We start from the raw sequence: 20,114 nt of genomic DNA, 5'->3' as shown, positions 1-20,114 counted from the left end.
ACCCTGGATTTGCCCAATGACAACCAATGAGTTGGTTTTAGAGGGAAATAATAAAGTTAAAAGGATTAAAATTTCAGAAACTACATTCATAGAAGCACAGAGGGAGGACCCAGTGAAAGGTGGGGGAAATGATACTATTGTTGAGATGTTTTGTCAGTGAAGTAATAATAATAATACATTTTATTTCAAGCGCCTTTCAGGTCACCCAAAGTCACTGTACAATGTTAAAAAATGAGAAAAAGCCAGAATATAACCTCAATACAAAATTAACAGAGTAAAGTATCAAATGGATTATTTAATGGATTATTTGTATCACTGTTTGAAGAGATAGGTTTTGAATTTCGATTTGAACAGTCAGTATTGCGTAGTTTGGGAGGAAGAAAATTCCATAGGGCGGGTCGAAGCGGCTGAAAGCTCTGCCCCCTATGGGGCAGGTGAGACATGGAGCTGGAGAGAGGAAGAGGAGCGGAGAGAGTGGGAGGAAATTGAAATGTGCAGAAGATCAGAAATGTAGGGTGGAGCCATGTTATGGAGTGCTTTGAAGGTCATGAAGAGAATCTTGAGACTCATCCTTTGTTTTATGGGAAGCCAGTGTAAGTTTTGGAGAACTGGTGTGATGTGGTGGGATGACGGGGTCCTGGTGATGATGCGGGCTGCAGAATTTTGGATAAGCTGCAGTTTCTTGAAAGGTTTATTGGGCAAACCAAACAGGAGGGAATTACAGTAATCAATTTGAGAAGTGACAAGACTATGAACAAGTACAGCAGTTGTATGAGGAGTGAGAGAAGAGCGGAGACGAGAAATATTGCAGAGATGAAAGTAAGCAGAACGGGTGATGTTATTAATATGAGACTGGAAAGAAAGTGAGCTGTCGAGAATGACACCAGACTGTTGACTTGAGGGGAGGGAAGGAAAGAGAAGTCGTTGATAGAGATGGAGAAGCTATGAGATTGGGACATAGTAGATGAAGTTTCCTACAAGGAGGACTTCAGTTTTGGAACTGTTGAGTTGGAGAAAATTGGAAGAGAACCAGGAATGGATGTCTTGCAGACAGAGGGTAAGTGAGGAGGGAGGAAGTGATGAGGAGGGTTTAGTAGATATGTAGAGCTGGGTGTCATCCGCATAGCAGTGGAAATGCATGTTGTGTTTGTGGAAGAGAGGACCAAAAGGGAGGATGTAAATGATGAAGAGAAGGGGACCTAGGACAGAACCCATCAGAGCCAAATCAAGAAGAATGAGTTTGGACAGTAAATTGGAGTTAGAAGCTAAGAGGAGGTCGTTTGTGATTTTTTAAAGAGCTGTTTCTGTCATGATTCCGATGAATCTAGAACAGACCCAATTGCTGGAACCCCGAAATATCACACACACAGGGATGGATAAAGTCGCCGATTTATTGTCAAGACCGACACAGTAAAGTGTGGGAGTCTTCATGTGGCTGATGGAGGAACGGCACCCAGAGATGGAGGAGCGTGAGTCCCGGAGGGAGAGGCGGTGGAAACGGAGGTCCAGACAGTGAGTGGCGCCTTCTCTTTTCTGTGGTGACGCTTAGGCCGCGTTTGGAGATCCGGCGGATTTTGACTTGAGATTTGATGGAGCGGCTGCATAGAGTCGTGGCGTGGCTGGAGGTATGGATCTTCAGGCGGAACCAGATGGTGATGGGTGAACCCAGGTCGGCACTCATGGTGTATAATCCTCTAGGCAAGGAGGTAGACGTAAGTACATGAGACTATGATGGTCAAGAGGTAACTAAAGTTCATAAACGAGCATGAAACCAGGAACTGCGCCATATGGGGCAACGGACTGGCGCTGAATGCTGGAGAAGGTCCCTCTGATGAGATGAGTGCCGAGAGCTGGGTCCAATCTGGGTAGAAGGAGCAGAGAAGGGAGGGGGAAAGGAGAGCACCATGACAGTTTCTGTACTATGGAGCGGACGGAAATCAGTTTGAAACTGTTCGTAGATATTGTTAGTGGAAAGATGAGCACGGACCTGAAGAACGACAGTTTTTTCAAGGATTTTGGAAATAAAAGGCAAATTAGAGATAGGGCGAAGATTATTGAAGTTGTTTGGGTCAAGGCCAGGTTTTTTCAAAACTGGAGTAATAGAGGCGATTTTTAGAAAATGTGGAACAATACCAGACATGAGAGGAGTGAATAATGTTGTTTATTGATGGCAGAAGAAAAAAGAGACAGGATTTAACAAGAGATGTATAATGGGATTAAGTTGAAAGGTGGAAGGTTTAGAGTTGATAACAAATTAAGAAGGATTATTATTGTTTGGGGTTCTAGTAAGACATTTATTAGCATTATAGATGTCTCACACAAGCCTAAGTGTTCATAAGCTTAATAAGTTTTATTGACTAACCTAACAAATAGGCTTTATTAATGTGTCAGATGCTAGTAACATATTTATTAGCATTATAGATGTCTTGCAAATACCTGAAAGTGTTAAGATTCATTAACATCTAAAGTCAGACCATTGTCTTCAAAATCCATATTACTAAAGTGCTTATAAGCTTTACAAATTTATTAATCAACTTTGTTAACAGTTTATTAAATGTTTTGCAGCACCCCATCTAAAGTGAGGAAGGTTTTTACCGCAAACAACCACAAAGCATAAAGCTTGTAAAAAGAACTTTATAACATTCAAACAGACTAAACATACAAAACTCTTTCTGGAAAAGAAATATAATAAATTAATTCAGACAAATTAAAAAAACTAAAACAAAACATAGGGACCAGTGTTGGATGACGCTAGCATCATAGCTAATAAGGATAAAGTTTTAGCAAACTATCCTAGGTGAAACATTCATTGCAAATCCCATCACCAGGACACAGTTTGCTGGATTCAATGCCAACTGCATTCAACCACTGTTGCCTTGCTTTGAGGTCCACTGGAAAGTTGCACAAGCCAGTAATTTTTGAAGACCGAAGGCAAAAACCCTACAGGAGCCATGCTAAAGCTAACACGCTAACGACCGACCGGTACAGAATCAAATATGGGCAGGTTAACTAATTTACCATTGGCTAATGAATCTGCCAATCAAACTCATCAGCAATTGAATGGCCTCTTAGCCTTTCTCTAAGCTTTCACACAGGTGACAAAAAAAGCCCTGCCCATCTTTGATTCTGTACCGGTCGGTCGTTAGCGTGTTAGCTTTAGCATGGCTCTTTATTAATGTCAGGTTCACAGGGATACCAAGTGTTCAGAAACTACAATGCCAGAAGAAGTAGGATTTAGCAGAATTGTATGCAGACCCAATTATGAATAAATATAATCAGGTCAACAATCCACATCTAAAAAATGTTTAAAAAAGTAGTTAAAAGTCAACCAGAGTAAAATAGTTAAAAAAAATACAGTTGAATCAACAATTCAAAATAAAATAAAAACATTAATAAAATCAGTATAAAAAGTTAAAAAACACAAGTGGACTGACTGGCCAAGTTCATAAAAGCATCCTGCCCAATGAAGGTATCTGATGAGAGGAGTGACCAGTTCAGGGGGCTGCAGCGCGTCTTCTCTTTGAAGCCTTTGATCCTACGCCGCTGCGGGAGTAAACAGAGATCCTTATTCCCAGCACCACAACGGTGTTGGCCACACTCTCTCCAAAGTTCGACCGTGTTCACGTTCCTTGACTTAGCTGCGTTATGGCGTTGAAACAGTTCCTCCCACAAAGCGCGTTTGTCCCGACCGCGTCACGTCCTCTCCCGGTCCCAGTGGTGAAACTCGCCTCTGCGCAGATCTCTTGGCTCCCAGTGCGCTTCCCCCTTCTCTGGCTGGGATTCTTCCTCGTCTGGGAGTTGTCGTACCTCCTGCTCTTGCCTGCCCTCTGGCTTTTAAAAGAGTGCATGCTGCCAAACAGCCAATCGCATGACATCAGGGAGGGGGTTTCCAATTAGTCCTTTTTCCTTTTGTATAGTCCTCAATATTTGCAATAAAATTATACAAGCACAGCAAACAAAAATCACAGCACACAGAAAACAAGAAAATAAATCATGCATTACATTTAGGATAAAGGTAAACCCTCTGACACTGGCATCTATAATGCCAATAAATGCATCATTAGCATATTAAAACATCCTAATAATAATGCTTATAAATGTGTTAACCAAGTAATTTAACAAACCTTATGAGACTTATTGTACTAATAAATGTCTCACTAAGACCCTAAAAATTCTATTATAATCCTTGTTAATGCGTTAACAAAGCTTTAGGAATCTTAATATAAAGTGTTACCGAAGTTTTAGCAGAAGCTATAGAATCTTTACAGAGCATAATGTGGTTTTTGTACATGTCTTTATGAATTGTGAGACCAGTTTTATTTTGAAGTCTTTCCAGTTGCCTGCCTTAAGCTTTGAGCTGACGTAGTGTGGGTGTGAACCAAGGTGCAGAGCGGGTGAAGGAAACTAATCTTGTTTTGAGGGACGCATGGGTATTTAGAAGTGTATGAAAGTTGTTGTTATAATGTAAAACCAGGTTACCATAATCCAAATTCTAACAGTCTATTCAGTATGACTATCAGCTGTGTATCCACCTGACTTCTGCACAACACAACTGTCTGTACTGCATAATAATAATATTTGCAGTTTGCTACACAGTCTCCTGTGTAGATGCTGCAGCCCTTCTTTTTTAAACGCCCATGTCAATGATGTTTTGACTTCATGCAATTTAAGCTGCAGTTCTGCTTGAAAGACATTGATGTTGATCTCGGCAAATCAGTTGCTGAGATAGAGGACATAAAACATGGAGAAAAAAGGCAATTAGATGCAGTGACTCCAAAACAGTTTTCATGAATTCATGTTTTGTGTCTGTTGTGCTAGATGGAAAAAAGTGCAGTCAGAAATAGAAACATAATAATAATACATATAAAAATAATAATACACTTCATTTATTAAGTACCTTTCTAGCAAGTCAAGATTACTGTAATCAGAAAAGAATCAATACATAATTAAAAACAATTACAACATAATTTGAATAAATGTTAATAGACAAAGTGTTTGGTTTAATTAGGGGAAGGCTTTTGATTTGAGTTTTACTGTAAAGACAGAGCATGACATTGGTTTCCAAATGTCAGGCGGGAGAGAGTTCCAAAGCTAGGGAAAGCAAGCTAAAGATGTACTACTAGCCAAAGTTTTTACACTTAAAGACTGCTTTGCATTCAGTGCACTACAGAAAACACCAAAATAACACAAGAGTTTCAGTGCAAGTGTTATGAAATCAACATTGCTGTTTGTCATTTGGTGGGTGCATGGCAGGCAGCTGCCAAACTGCCACTGATACTGTTGCCATGGAAAAAGCACTGGTGATTTCTGATATGCAGTTATTTCTCATTTACTAAACCCTCTGCTTATTTGAATGGGTAAAACTCAATGGTTTCTACAATAATTTAACCAGATAACTTTAACATTGCCTTTTGTGTTTGCCTTTCAACAAACCCCTTGACAAACTTCCAGTGCACTTGTCACTGTTAGTTTGCTGCCTCTGACAGAAAAACCAGACTTGTGGGGGTTTTAGTGAAAGCAGAACTGGATAATGTCTGTTCTTTGCAGAGGAGGTTGTCACTGCTGGGGTTTATTCTTTTGCTTGTTGTTGTCACCCTTGACGAGTTTGCTTAAAATAAAATACAAGTGTTTTGAGGATGCATTCAGAGATATCTGTGTGAGAAGGAAAAGAGAAGATGCCACAAAAATGACATTAGGTCCGTTCCACACTCACAAGTTAACACATAATCCTAATGACAGGAACAGATTGTGGTTTTTCGAGCATGACTGCTGGCGGAAAACATCTCTGTTTGTACATAAATCACCTTCATTATCAGTCTAAAATATATCTATCAATCCAACTTTAAAACCTGCTGAATCTCTGTTGGGGTCATTGAGCAGAGCTTAATGGAGGAAGGCAGAATACACCCTTAACAGGTTACCAGTTTGTTGCATGGCCACACACACGCTCTCATGCACACCTAGGGGAAATTTTGGGATATCTGTTACACTACAAAAGATGATTTGGACTGAGAGGTCTGAGGTCTTTCCAGGTATCTGTTGTAGCCACTCCTCCAGCTTGGGGGTTACTGCCCCGAGTGCTCCAATTACCACAGGCACCACTGTCACCTTCACTTTCCAGGCTTTCTCCAGTTCTTCTCTGAGTCCCTGGTATTTCTCCAGTTTCTCATGTTCCTTCTTCCTGATGATCCCATCGCTTGGCACTGCCACATCCACCACAACGGCTCTCCTCTGTTCTTTATCCACCACTACAATGTCTGGTTGGTTCGCCATTACCATCCTATCAGTCTGGATCTGGAAGTCCCACAGGATCTTTGCCCTCTCATTCTCTACCACCTTCGGAGGTGTTTCCCATTTTGACCTTGGGGTTTCCAGTCCATATTCTGCACACATGTTCCTGTATATTATTCCAGCCACTTGATTGTGGCGCTCCATGTATGCTTTACCTGCCAGCATCTTACACCCTGCAATTATGTTATATTAGTGGCTTCTACGCCACTAATCCTCTGCCTCATCAAACTTGACTGTTTCTGGGAAGAATTAGTGTTTTTCATTCCATTTTTTTTCTTGTACTGAAAAATATTTTTTTGTGAAAATCAGACAATGTTGACTTTTCCCTTTTAGTAATAACACCTGAGGAAATTCAAAACAAACGTGGAATAAATAACTTCATGAAATATCAACAACTTAAATCTATTATTACTAAAAGGTTTAAATACAGAGACGATTTAAAGCTACCAGAAGTAGTTACCTCTCTGATTAATTTTTCAATGAATAAAACTCCCTCTAAACTATACAAACTCTTTTTTTTTTTTTTTTTTTTTTTTTTTTTTAACTTGTCCTGTCCAACAGCTGGGCAGACAGATGAGAGCTGAGGGCCTCTTGTGTTGGACATATTTTACTTTAACAAGAGGGGTTATTAATCTTCAGACAAACCAAAGGTATGTCTGAATAAACCCCTTTTGTAATTGAGGCCAAACTTTATTAATTTCAATCATGTCTGAAAATCTTTGGTGTTGGACCGGACGGAAAAGGAAAGAGGGGAAGAAGAGAGAGGGACGTTAGAGAGAGGGGGGGGTAGGAGGGTGATAATAGGAGGGGAAGGGGGGTAAGACCATGAAGCAGCATAGAGCAACAAGTTTACTGGTTGTTAATCATTATGGTAAGGTTCAAATGTAAAAAAAAAGAAAAGAAAAAAAAGGGGCGGAGCCTGTCCACACACACACTCAAATGTTATAAACACACCTGCTAGCTGCAAAAATGTCCACCTGTCGACATGTACACAAAACAGATAGTGTTCACACGCATACTTATGCCTTAAAACCAACTAGTGTGAAATATTTCAGTCATTCAGTCATACAAACTGTTAGTGCAAAGGTGAGCTAACACCAGTGCTCAGGTGAGTGTTTATGTTCTTCTAAAATGGATGGTGGAACGTGAAAACTATACAAACTCTTATACAACCTAGATAATAATATTTCACTTCCGATAACAAAATGGGATGCAGATTTGAGCATCAGCACAGACAAAAGCTTCCGGTCAGAAATTTGTCTAAACACCTTTAAAAAAGTCCAAACTTGCAGCTAATCCATTTCAAAACTCTTCACAGAATTTACTACACTGGACAGAGGATGTTAAAGATGGATCTCAGTAACTCGTAGAGGCCTGACCAGTGTTCTCCCAGAGGCGGCGCTTGGGGGCGGGGGCTTGCTCCAGGGAGCGACACTTTCATGGCTGCTCTCTCTTTGTGTGGGGCCTGGGGGGTCGGGGCTTTAGGCGATGAGACCCATGGTGTCATGGTTTTTCGGGGGAGACAGACCCAGATACTGGAACTCAGAATGATCAGTCGGGTAAGTAACTTGGTAAGTGAGTTTAATCACAGGAAAAGTTGAAGAGAATAAATCCTTTGACAGGAGGGAATCCGGACGTGGCTCGTGGCGAGGCTGGAGGGAACACCGCGGCTGGAGGACTCCGTGCTCGGTTCAGGACGGCAGATGAGTGACGGCAGACTTCCACACAGGTGACCTTCGTTTGGGTAAATCCTGAGACAGAGAGGCAGAACATGAGAGCAAGGCAGGACAGAGACATGGGACTTGAGCAGGCTGACCAGGCGTAGTCACCGTTAGGAGTTAACGAACTGGCGTCGATGAATGGGTTGGATCTCCTTAAGAGTAGGCAGGTTGATGAGATGAAGTGGTCACAGCTGGAGGAAGTCAGGAGCAGAGCTGAGGGGGCGGGGCTGACCGAGGCACCGTGACAGTACCCCCCCCCTAACGACCGCCGCTGGGCGGTCGAGGCCGACGATCCAGGTGGGCGCGGTAGAAATCGGAAATGAGGGAATGGTCCAAAATGAGGGAACGGGAGATCCAAGATCGTTCCTCAGGACCATAACCCTCCCAGTCCACCAAGAACTGATAACCGCGCCCCCGGCGCCGGATATCCAAAACACGGCTGACAGTAAACGCCGGATCGCCGTCGATGAGCCGGGCGGGTGGTGGGGAAGCGGAAGGCGGGCACAATTCACTGTCCATAACAGGCTTGATCTGAGAAACGTGAAAGGACGGATGGACTTTGAGGGCTGCCGGAAGGTGAAGACGGACACATGAGGGGTTGATAATGCGATCTATGGTGAAAAGTCCAATAAAACGTGGAGCCAGCTTGCGGGACGTGGCCTGGATCGGAATATTTTTAGAAGATAACCATACTTTCTGGCCCGGTTGGTAGTCGGGGCTTGCCACCCTGTGGCGGTTGGCAGTACGGCAGTTATCTTCCTTGGAGCGACGGAGGGCCTCTTGAGTCTGGCGCCAAATGAGTTGGCAGCGTTGAAGGTGGTCTTGGACAGATGGAACGGTGAGATCTAGTTCATGGGATGGAAACAGAGGAGGTAAATAACCCAGAGATGCTTCAAACGGTGACACACCCGTGGCAGAGGAGGGATGTGTGTTGTGGGCGTATTCGATCCAGACCAAGTATTTAGACCAGTCAGAGTTGTTCTGGGCGGCTAGGCAGCGGAGCGCAGCTTCCAGCTCCTGATTGGCCCGTTCTGCTTGTCCGTTCGATTGGGGATGATACCCAGAAGTAAGGCTGACGGTGGCACCTAAGGCAGAACAGAAAGCCTTCCAGACTTGAGAAATGAATTGTGGTCCGCGGTCGGACACAATGTCTGCAGGGATACCGTGGTGTCTGAAGACGTGATTTACCAGGACCTCTGCTGTTTCAGTGGCTGTGGGTAGCTGAGGGAGAGGAATAAAGTGGACAAACTTGGAGAATCGGTCGATTACGGTGAGAATGACTGAGTTACCCTGAGACACGGGAAGGCCCGTGACGAAGTCGATGGAGATGTGGGACCAGGGACGGTTCGGCGTGGGCAGAGGCTGCAATAACCCCGAAGGTGGAGAGTTGGAAGCTTTAGAACGAGCGCAGGTAGAGCAGGCGGCGATGTATTCTCTGACGTCCTTATTCATGGAGGGCCAGAAGAAGCGTCTTCGTATAGATGGAGTGTACGAGTGACTCCTCCATGACAGGCGATGCGAGAGGTATGAGCCCAGGTGATGACTGCCGACCTTACAGATGCGGGGACATAGAGAGTGCCGTTAGGAGGAGTGGGGTGATCGGGTTCCTCACCTTGCGCCTGAATAACTTTGGTTTCGATGTCCCAGATGAGATTGCCGATGATGCAGGTTTCAGGGAGAATGCTGGTGGTAGTCTTGGAGTGTTCGGTGTCACAGAATTGGCGTGAGAGGGCGTCCGGTTTGATATTTCTACTGCCGGGTCTGTAAGTGATGGAGAAGTTAAAGCGGTCAAAAAACAAACACCAGCGGGCTTGGCGGGAGTTGAGCCGTTTGGCAGAGCGCAGGTATTCCAGATTTTTATGGTCTGTCCATACTATGAAAGGTTGAGCCGCTCCCTCCAGCCAATGACGCCACTCTTCGAGAGCCAGTTTTATTGCCAGGAGCTCCCGATTGCCCACATCATAGTTGCGTTCCGCCGGAGATAATTTCTTTGAGAAGAAAGCACACGGTTTTAGCTTTCCGGATGTTTCTTCACGTTGGGATAAGACAGCTCCAACCCCGGAGTCGGAGGCGTCAACCTCCACCACAAATTGCCTGGAAACATCTGGTTGAATGAGGATGGGGGCTGATACAAACAGTTTCTTAAGATTACTGAAAGCGGCTTGAGCCGTGGAGTCCCAGAGAAAGGGTTTAGCAGTGGATGTGAGACGTGTGAGAGGCGCGGCGATAGCACTGTAATTTCGAATAAAACGGCGATAGAAATTGGCAAAGCCAAGGAATTGCTGAAGCTTTTTACGTGACGTGGGGGATTCCCATTGGGAAACAGCGGTGATCTTGGCAGGATCAGGTCGAATACTGCCAGCTTCAAAAATGTACCCGAGGAAAGGGATGCTGGTAGTGTGGAACTGGCATTTTTCGGCCTTTACGAACAACTGGTTTTCGGCTAACCTCTGAAGGACAAGGCGCACATGGTTCTGGTGGTTCTTGGGATCTTTGGAGTAGATCAAAATGTCGTCTAGATACACGAATACAAACTGATTTAGAAAATCTCTGAGGACGTCGTTGACCAAGCGTTGAAAAGTGGCAGGAGCGTTGGTTAGCCCAAACGGCATCACAAGATATTCGAAATGACCTAGCGGAGTATTAAATGCAGTTTTCCATTCGTCGCCTTCTCTCATACGCACGAGGTGGTAGGCATTGCGAAGGTCGAGTTTAGAGAATATGCGTGCCTCCTGAATGGAATCAAAGACCGAGCTGATGAGTGGGAGAGAATATTTATCTTTAATAGTTATTTGGTTAAGTTCGCGGTAATCTATACAAGGTCTGAGTGATTTGTCTTTCTTCTCGACGAAGAAAAATCCGGCCCCGGCTGGGGAAGAGGAGGGACGAATGTGACCCTGAGCTAGGGCTTCCTGAATGTAAAGCTCCATAGCTTTCTTTTCGGGACCCGAAAGGTTAAACAATCTTCCCTTGGGCAGGGTGGCGCCCTCGAGAAGGTTGATGGCACAATCATAAGGTCTGTGCGGTGGTAAGGAAGAAGCCTTCGATTTACTGAACACGGGCTTTAAATCATGATAAAGGTCCGGAATATTGGAAAGGTCAATAATTTCGGGTTCACTGCTCGAGGGCGTGGAAACGGAGGATAAGGCAGATTGGAGACAGTGACCCATGCAAAAATCACTCCACCCCCTGATAGTAAAACGGCACCAATCGAGGTGAGGATTATGGAGTTTAAGCCACGCGAATCCCAATACGACAGGAGTCTGGGGTGTGCGAGTGACAAAGAACTGAATGAACTCGCGGTGATTCCCCGAGGTAATAAGCATAACCGGCTTGGTGCGATGGGAAATAATGGACAGATGCTGTCCCCCCAACCCAGCAGCATGGACCGGAGAGGGGAGTTGTTCAGTGGGTAACGCTAAGCGCTCAACGATACTCTGATCTATTAAATTCTGTTCTGCGCCTGAATCGACCAGCGCCTGAAAGTCAAGAATTCGGGATTCGTGGCATAACTTGACCGGAACAAACAAGAAATTATTATGAGTGGGACAATCCCCCCGCGACCGGTCTCTTAACGGGGGGTTCTGGAGTTTAAACGGCGGGAGCATTGATTAATCTGATGGTCTAATTCTCCACAATAGAAACACGCACCTTCGTTGCGACGTCTAAGCCGCTCCTCGGCGGTGATTTTTGAATGCCCGATCTGCATAGGCTCTTCTGGGATGGTGCGAGGAGTATCAGACCGAAGAGTGGTGTTACAGTCCATGGGAGTGACGAGGGGGGTTAGCGTAGTAGTCTTCCTGGTCACATGACTCCGACTCCCGTTACGTTCCTGTAGCCTGATGTCGGAACGTAAGGCGGCAGCCGCTAGTTCCTCGAAAGTGTTAGCCTCCGGCTGGGTACATAGATGATCTTTGATAGCTTCGTTGAGGGACTGGTAAAAGACCCCTCGGAGAGCTGGATCCGACCATCCAGCCTCCACAGCCAGGATGCGGAAGTCTATGATATGCTTACTAACGGAGCGGTTTCGTTGTCGGAGTGAAAGGAGCTTGCGTGCTGCTTCGTCTTGCTTACGGGGCTGATCGAACACCAACTTAAATTCATTAATGAATCGTTCAAAAGGTAAGTATGATATAGGATTGGCGGCTAAGAAAGCCTGAGCCCATTGTAGCGCTTTACTGCGAAGAGAGTTGATGACTAGCGTGATCTTACTGTGATCGGAGTAGTAGTATCGTGGAGCTTGTTGGAAGAGTAACTGGCACTGGAGGAGAAAGCCCCCGCATGCTTCCGTGTTGCCGTGGAAAGGTTCCGGTTGGAGACGGAAATTTTCAGGAGTTGTGACGGCGGCGGAAGAGGGGTTGTTGCCGGAAGTCGCGGCCGGAACTGTAGGAGCAGAAGCGGAGGCTTGACTGGTGATTTCTGTTAATGTTTGTGACATACCATCGAGGCGCCGAAAAAGTTCCTGTTGAGCCGATGCTATTTGGGATAGCGCGTCAGCTTGGCGTCCCAGGATGATTCCTTGTTGGCTCACGGCGTAGCGTAGACCATCTGAGTCAGCTGGGTCTGGGTTTTGGCCAGTTCGTTCTGTCATGGTTTTCAGGCGAGACAGACCCAGATGCTGGAACTCAGAATGATCAGTCGGGTAAGTAACTTGGTAAGTGAGTTTAATCACAGGAAAAGTTGAAGAGAATAAATCCTGTGACGGGAGGGAATCCGGACGTGGCTCGTGGCGAGGCTGGAGGGAACACCGCGGCTGGAGGACTCCGTGCTCGGTTCAGGACGGCAGATGAGTGACGGCAGACTTCCACACAGGTGACCTTCGTTTGGGTAAATCCTGAGACAGAGAGGCAGAACATGAGAGCAAGGCAGGACAGAGACATGGGACTTGAGCAGGCTGACCAGGCGTAGTCACCGTTAGGAGTTAACGAACTGGCGTCGATGAATGGGTTGGATCTCCTTAAGAGTAGGCAGGTTGATGATATGAAGTGGTCACAGCTGGAGGAAGTCAGGAGCAGAGCTGAGGGGGCGGGGCTGACCGAGGCACCGTGACACATGGGCTGAGGAAACCTGGGCAAAATCCTGGGGAGGGGGCTGGGGGACTGTGTTTCACCAACTGGGGGCCAGTCTACCAGCTGTCCCCGACCTACCCTTTTCCTCATATAATCATTAATTAAAGAGGGGAGGAGCTACTTGGCAGTGATTCTCCTCCCATGGTTGCTGTATGGAAACAGGCCCCTCCCCCTCTCAGTTTTAATTGCACCCTAGACACTTAGGACCATTGGTAGGGGGAGTGCTTGGACATCACTGCCAGCAACCAAAAGATGTCCTCTCAGTGTCCTTCCTGCCAATTTTCTTTTTTGTACTTGTCCTGGACATATTTTACTTTTCCAACATGGGGGTACGACGAACCAGATGTATATTTGAGTAGATCGCAGGCTGACCCCCCCCCAATCACTCTAATGAGGAATTACATGAGGAAGAGGGTAGGTGGGAACCACTTGTCATGATGATGTCGTAGAAGAGATCCCAGGTGAGATTACCAATGACACAGTTGGGTGGAATGATGGGAGCGGCTTCCTGTTGATCGTGGGTGTTGAATATGCATGAGAAAGCATCGGGCTTGACATTACGACTTCCTGGATGATAGGTGAAGGTGAACCGATCGAAGAAAAGGCACCAACGGGCCTGATGAGAATTTAGGCGTTTAGCAGTGCGGAGGTAAGCGAGATTTCTATGGTCAGTCCATACTATAAAAGGCTGCTCAGCTCCCTCAAGCCAATGACGCCACTCCTCTAACCCAATTTTTATGGCAAGGAGTTCGCGGTTACCCACGTCATAATTTTGTTCCGCGGGAGACAGTTTACGTGAAAAGAAGGCGCATGGCTTGAGTTTGCCAGTAGAGTCTTCACGTTGGGATAGGACGGCTCCAACCCCAGAATCAGAGGCATCAACCTCAACGATAAATTGACGTTGTGGGTTGGGCTGTATGAGAATGGGGGCGGTGACGAACATTCTCCTTAGATTATCAAAAGCAGTTTGAGCCTCCGGACACCAAAGAAACGGTTGGTTGACAGAAGTGAGTCTGGTAAGAGGGGCGGCAAGACTGCTGTAGTTCCGAATGAACCTACGATAAAAATTGGCGAAGCCGAGAAAACGTTGTAACTGCTTACGTGTACTGGGAGTCTCCCAGTTAGTGACTGCGGAAACTTTGGCCGGATCAGGACGGATGTTGCCAGCTTCAATAATGAAACCGAGAAAGGAGACAGTGGAGACATGAAATTCACATTTCTCTGCTTTTACAAAGAGTTGATTTTCGAGGAGACGTTCAAGAACCTGACGTAGATGGAGGGTGTGAAGTTCAGGATTGGGGGAGTAAATGAGAATGTCATCGAGATAGACAAAGAAAAACTTGTTAAGAAAAATCGCGAAGAACGTTGTTTACTGGGTGTTGGAAGACTGCAGGGGCGTTCGTGAGCCCAAAGGGGCATTACCAAATACTCAAAATGCCCAAGGGGGGTGTTAAATGCTGTCTTCCATTCGTCCCCTTCCCTCATACGAACCAGGTGATACGCGTTCCGGAGATCTAATTTCGAGAACACCCGAGCTTCTTGAACGGAGTCTAAGGCGGAACTGATGAGTGGCAGGGAGTATTTAATTTTAACAATGATCTGATTTAAACCACGATAGTTGATGCAAGGTCGCAGGCTCTTGTCTTTTTTCTGGACGAAGAAGAACCCAGCACCGAAGAGGAGGGACGAATATGACCTGAGGCGAGAGATTCATGAATGTATTTCTCCATAGCGAGTCTTTCTGGACCGGACAGATTAAATAAGTGGCCCTTGGGGAGAGTGGCCTCGTTCAACTTGACGTCAGAACCATCCTCCTTCCACCCTAGAGGAAACATCAGCCGCTCCTCGAGGGTGGAAGGAAGATGGTTCTGACGTCAGGTTGAACGAGCCCGTCCCGAAAAGAAAACCACCACTAACTCTGTCTCTCAGCTTCCCACGTCAGAACCATCCTCCTTCCACCCTCGAGGAGGATGGTTCTAACGTGGGAAGCTGAGAGACAGAGTTAGTGGTGGTTTTCTTTTCGGGACGGGCTCGTTCAACCTGACGTTCCCGGAGCCGCACATCAGAACGTACGGCAGCAGTGACGAGCTCCTCGAAAGGGCGTGCTTCGGGCTGCGAGCATAGATGGTCTTTGATTTGTTCGTTTAGCGACTGGTAGAAAACCCCTTTAAGGGCAACGTCCGGCCAACCAGCCTCTACCGCTAAAATGCGAAAGTCAATTAGATGTTCACTTACGGATTGGCTGCGTTGTCTTAAGCCTAGAAGGCGGGGAGTAGCCTCCTCTGCCTTGCATGGTTGGTCGAAGACCAGGCGAAACTCCCCGATGAAGCGTTCGAAAGGCACTTGAAAAATAGGGTTAGCCGATAGATAAGCCTGGGCCCATTGAAGGGCTTTACCTCGTAAGGAGTTGACTATCAAGGAAATCTTACAGTTGTCTGTGTGGTAATACCGCGGGGCCTGCTGAAAGATTAACTGGCACTGAAGTAAAAAGCCACCACATGCATTTACATCACCTTGGAAGGGCTCTGGTTGCAAACGAAAGTTCTCCTGATTCCATGATGTGGTGGTTTGGTGGGAGCTTCCAGCTGCGGAGGCTGAGGAGCTTGAGCTGGCATTAGCCGACTGTTGGCTAGTTAGCTAAACTAGAGCTTGGGAGATGCTATCCAAACGGCGAAACAGATCTTGCTGCGCAGATGCCATCTGGTTGAGCGTTTCATCTTGATGGCCGAGGGCTATGCCTTGATGCGTGATGGCGAGGCGGAGTCCTTCCGGGTTAGCTGGGTCTGGGTGATGGCCAGTATGTACTGTCATGATGATGTCGTAGACGTGGCAGACCCAGTTGCTGAAACCCGGAAGTAACTCTCGACAAGGACTACATTGAAAGTGATTTATTTCTCCAGGGGTTGAACGGAGTCTTTAGGAGAGCGTGATTAGAATAATCTTCGGGTGAAGTTTTGACGTCCCAGGAGCAGAGAGCGGCAAGGGCTGGTGGAACGTAACCTGAGAGGTGCGGCGCGGAAGCATGGCGGACCGTGGATCCAGAGGAGCGAGGCGTGGACGCCGAGGACGGCGGAACCAGCTTGGAGCGAGGAGTGAAGCTCTGGACGAGGGAATCAGCATGACCAATGGTAGGAGGACCTGAAGGTGAGTACAAAGCGAGGTGAGTAAAGAAACTTAGCTTGGTTAGCAAATACTAAAAGGCCAGACATAAGCACCGGAGTGAGTATAACAAACTGGCGCTGGATACTGGTGAGTAGAACCCTTAAGAAGGCAGGCAGGATGATGAGGAGATGCAGGTCAGCTGGTTCCAATCAGCAGAGCAGGAGCAGGAGCACTGGGAGGGGGGAGGTGACTGACAGGCACCGTGACACCGCTGTTAGACTGGCTCCTGATTGGTGAAACAACCGTCCCCCAGTCGACCTTAGCACTGGGCCCAGGACTCCCCAGCCCAGGGGCCCCAGTTGGTGAGGCAAAACTTAATTAACGTAAGATTAACAAAGGCAAGAGGCAGAGTACTGCACCCAGAGTTGGCATAGGACATGGCGGCGAATGGTACAGCAAGCAGTGCCTAAATAGTGGTCCAGAAAAGCAGAGCCGATGAGGTGAGTGCCGACAGATGAGTCCAATCAGGAGGAGTCATACGGCCACAGAGGAATCCTGCTGAGTAACCAGGAGAAGGAAAACAGGAACCTCAGGATGAAGAGGAAAAAAGAGAAGGAAAAGGGAAAAAAGGGTTTCAATGACAATACATATGGTACGTTTTTTTGTTGTTCTATTTTGAAAAATACAATAAATTTGTCTATATATCTTTGTTGGGTTTTTTTTGCATCTGCATTTAAACCTGTATGTCACATGGTAATATTAAAAGCTGGCCGTGTCAAACCCAGCAGGTTTGCGCTGTTCCACTGCCACCAGCTGAAGGAATTCCTGCTACAGGGTGAGTTATCCGCTTTTGCCCAGGAGATCTGTGGCTGCATGTCAGAAAGACAAGAGCTCTATTCACATCGGAAAAGGTCGGAGCACTCATCTTCTTCAGCCCAGGAGATGAGACTGGACTGTTTGATGGTACTCCCAAGAACTGCTGAGCCTTCCTCACTTCCCGCTGTCTTCAGTTTGCCTTTAATCCAATTGAATTTCCCTCCAAACAAAGTAATGTGGCCTATGCTTTAAGCTTTCTGGCTAGCAGAGAGAAACGGGAAGGGCTAGCTGAGTGGGACAGGGGTGCTGATCTTTGTTGTACATTCTAAACTTCTTTTCTGCCTAGATGCTGACCAACTCTTACCCAAACACCCCTCACCACATGGCCGTCTCTCAGCCCCTCAAGCTCTCAGCCCTAGTGGATGTGTATTATTTTTATTTTACCTGGTTCTCTCCAGTTGTCTTAAAGATGAGGTTGTTGCTAAAAAGATTCCTGAGGTGCTTGAGGACTTACTTGATCTGTCTATAGGATTGAGGTAAAATATTCAAGAAGAATGCACCAGTTTGAGATTTCCTCCACAGAGACACAGCTCGTGCAGTTTGTCAGAGTTAGATAAATCTTCAACGATGATGGGATCTTTGTTTTCATTCTTAATTACTGGACTTTTTTTTACTTTGAAGGTTTGAACTTTGAGAGTTTAAATAAGAGAGATAAGTGTTCAAATGGTCATGTCTGTGTGTAGTGAGACCTTATACAGCCTTTAAACATCTGGAATTCCACTTTGCAGATTTCACTTATTGCAGGTGTCGAAGTCCTATGTCTGCATTCCTCAGAGTTGTCCCCAGTGTTCCTCCAGCCGTGCTTCTGATCTTTGCCTGATCTTGGACTCTGTTTCCTGTCTGCTTTCCGCCTGGATTCTTGCCTGTCCCTGATCTTCGTTCAAGTCAGAATTCACGGCTATCATTTCTACACGCCAAATGACTCTGCTCTTCCTGTTCACATCACAACGTCAATAAACTCCAAATATGGGTCCCTCTGACTCTTTGTTACAATAGTGCTGGGAAAATATTAAAGGGAGGTGGGAGAAAGGAGGATGGTAGCCAAGCTGTAATCCTTTGATGAAGAATGATGCCCACCCCTGTGTGACAGGGTGCTAGCTCTAAGCAGCTCCCTCAGCGACAGACTGCTACACCCCAGGTGTCTGAGGGAGCGGCGTCATAGGTCATTCCTAGCTGCTGCTGTGAGATTCTAAAACCAGAGCTGCTCCCAGTGAACTCACTGGAATTTTTTAAATCTCATCTACTTCTAGCTACATCTTTTTAATCAATGTTGTGCAATTTTTTCCTCTTACTCGAAGCTTTTGTAAACATTGGGTACATTTATTCTTTTTTTCTTTCATTTGTACATACCTATCCTGCTCTATTTCTATCTGTAATGCTGTATCATTGAAATATCCCCAATTGCGGGATAAATAAAGGATTAGGTTATTTTATCTTAAAATTTTTAATCTCAGTATTTTGCCTGATTTCTTGTAACGGACTGCGATTAATTTTTAATGCTGACTACAATATTTCTATGTTATTAAATGTATTGGATTGGTATTTTAATTTTAAAAGACATGTGTTTTGATAGTTAATAATAACAATAATAAATGATATTCCTTGATTCAGTGTCCGAACTGTAATCAGAATTTAACAGCCATTTAGTGGTTGGGCTCATTGTCATGCTGGAAGATCCAGTCATGTTTTATCTTCAATGTCATGCTAGAAGGAATGAGGTTTACACTCAAAATGTCAGCATTGTTCCTTTCATTATTTCCTTGAACTCTTGTGCTATCCTAGGCACTTTAACATTGGGAGTTGGGTCATCTAGACCCACTAGACAGTGCTCTGAACCTTTTTTCTTCAATGATTTGTGATCTTCACTGGTGTCCATGGATTACATGAAATCTTTCCACCTTTATCCACCTTTGTCATGGTAGGGGGAACACGTCAATGTACGGGGGGGGGTGTCATCTAAGATAGCACAAGGGTTAAATGGATCAGTTGCTCTGGACAAGTTGAGGTTTTGAACAAAAGTTCTATCGTGGTTTCATCTGACCATGGGACATTCTCCCAACCCTCTTCTGGTCCATCCAAATGCTCTCCAGCGAACCCCAGATTGGCCTGCACATGTACAGGCTTTAGCATGGGGACATGTCTGGCACTGCAGGCTTGTAGTGCCTGGAGTGCCTGGCAGCGTGATATGTTACTGAATGTAGCCTTTGTTACTTTGATGATTTAATATGGAACTCTTAATTTTTATCAGGTAAAAGAGGTTATTTTTTTAAACAAATCCTTAAATACAAAAGCTTTAGAAAGAATGGAAGCACGTCATGGCTCATTTGCTGTTTCTTTTTGCTGGCTTACCCCTCATGAAGCGGATCGCCAGAGTGAGTAGGGAAGGAGTTAGTCTAGGGTTAAAGACATGGAGGACTCCAACAGAACCAAGAGAAATTCAACCATGCAACAATTATCAACACTGCCTTCCTTTGTCGTCATGGCAACACTGAGACAATGTCAGTCAGGGTTTAAACTGTCCACCAGACGGCAATGGAAAGAAGACGAGAAGCACAGGAGTAGAGGAGACAGATGCAGACAAAGAAGAGAACACACGACGTTCAGAATGCCACCAGCATGTCAGAGGAGGAAGCAAGAGTTCAGAGTATCGGGCCCTCCCCTTGGAGGAGTGCTGCAGTAAAACAGTTCTGCACCAGTGTGTGGTTTATTGGAATATTGATTAGCATGAATGAGGATAAAGAACCTGCTGATGCAGCAGAAAACTGATCTAGTTCTAAGTTTAAGGCTGTCATGCATCACAGTTGCACTGCAGAACACTGTAATGGTAAATAGTGTATACTTATATAATTCTTTATGGCCTTCCTTGAAGGCCTAAAGCGCTGTTCAGCCACAGTCCCGTTCATACATGCTCACACACTGATGGCAGCTCCACTGTCAAACACCAAGCTGCGTACCTGTTGCAGATTCAGTCTTCCAAGGCTCCAAGGCTGGTGGAGTGTGACTGTTTGAGGTTGTGGACAGGAGTCTTTTCTATTGATAACCAGTTCAAACAGGT

The 20,114-nt window shown here is 45.7% G+C and overlaps 1 protein-coding gene and 1 long non-coding RNA gene across 2 annotated transcripts in view; one reads left to right on the top strand and one right to left on the bottom strand.

The window, feature by feature from the left end:
* LOC144984092 (uncharacterized) overlaps positions 1-20,114 on the top strand; it is a 379,397-nt gene that overhangs the window by 222,903 nt on the left and 136,380 nt on the right. The gene's annotated exons all lie outside the window — the stretch shown is intronic.
* LOC144984094 (uncharacterized) lies at positions 7,856-8,240 on the bottom strand. Its single transcript, XR_013647750.1, has 2 exons — positions 8,121-8,240; positions 7,856-8,042 (listed from the first exon to the last, which is right to left on the bottom strand). It is a non-coding gene; the product is annotated as an uncharacterized LOC144984094 (long non-coding RNA).

Source organism: Oryzias latipes, chromosome 15 (assembly GCF_053564925.1).
Source record: "Oryzias latipes strain Hd-rR chromosome 15, Olatipes_Hd-rR_3.1".
NCBI lineage: Eukaryota > Metazoa > Chordata > Actinopteri > Beloniformes > Adrianichthyidae > Oryzias > Oryzias latipes.
The sequence above is the reverse complement of the archived record's forward strand: the minus strand, read 5'-3'. Positions and strand labels throughout refer to the sequence as shown.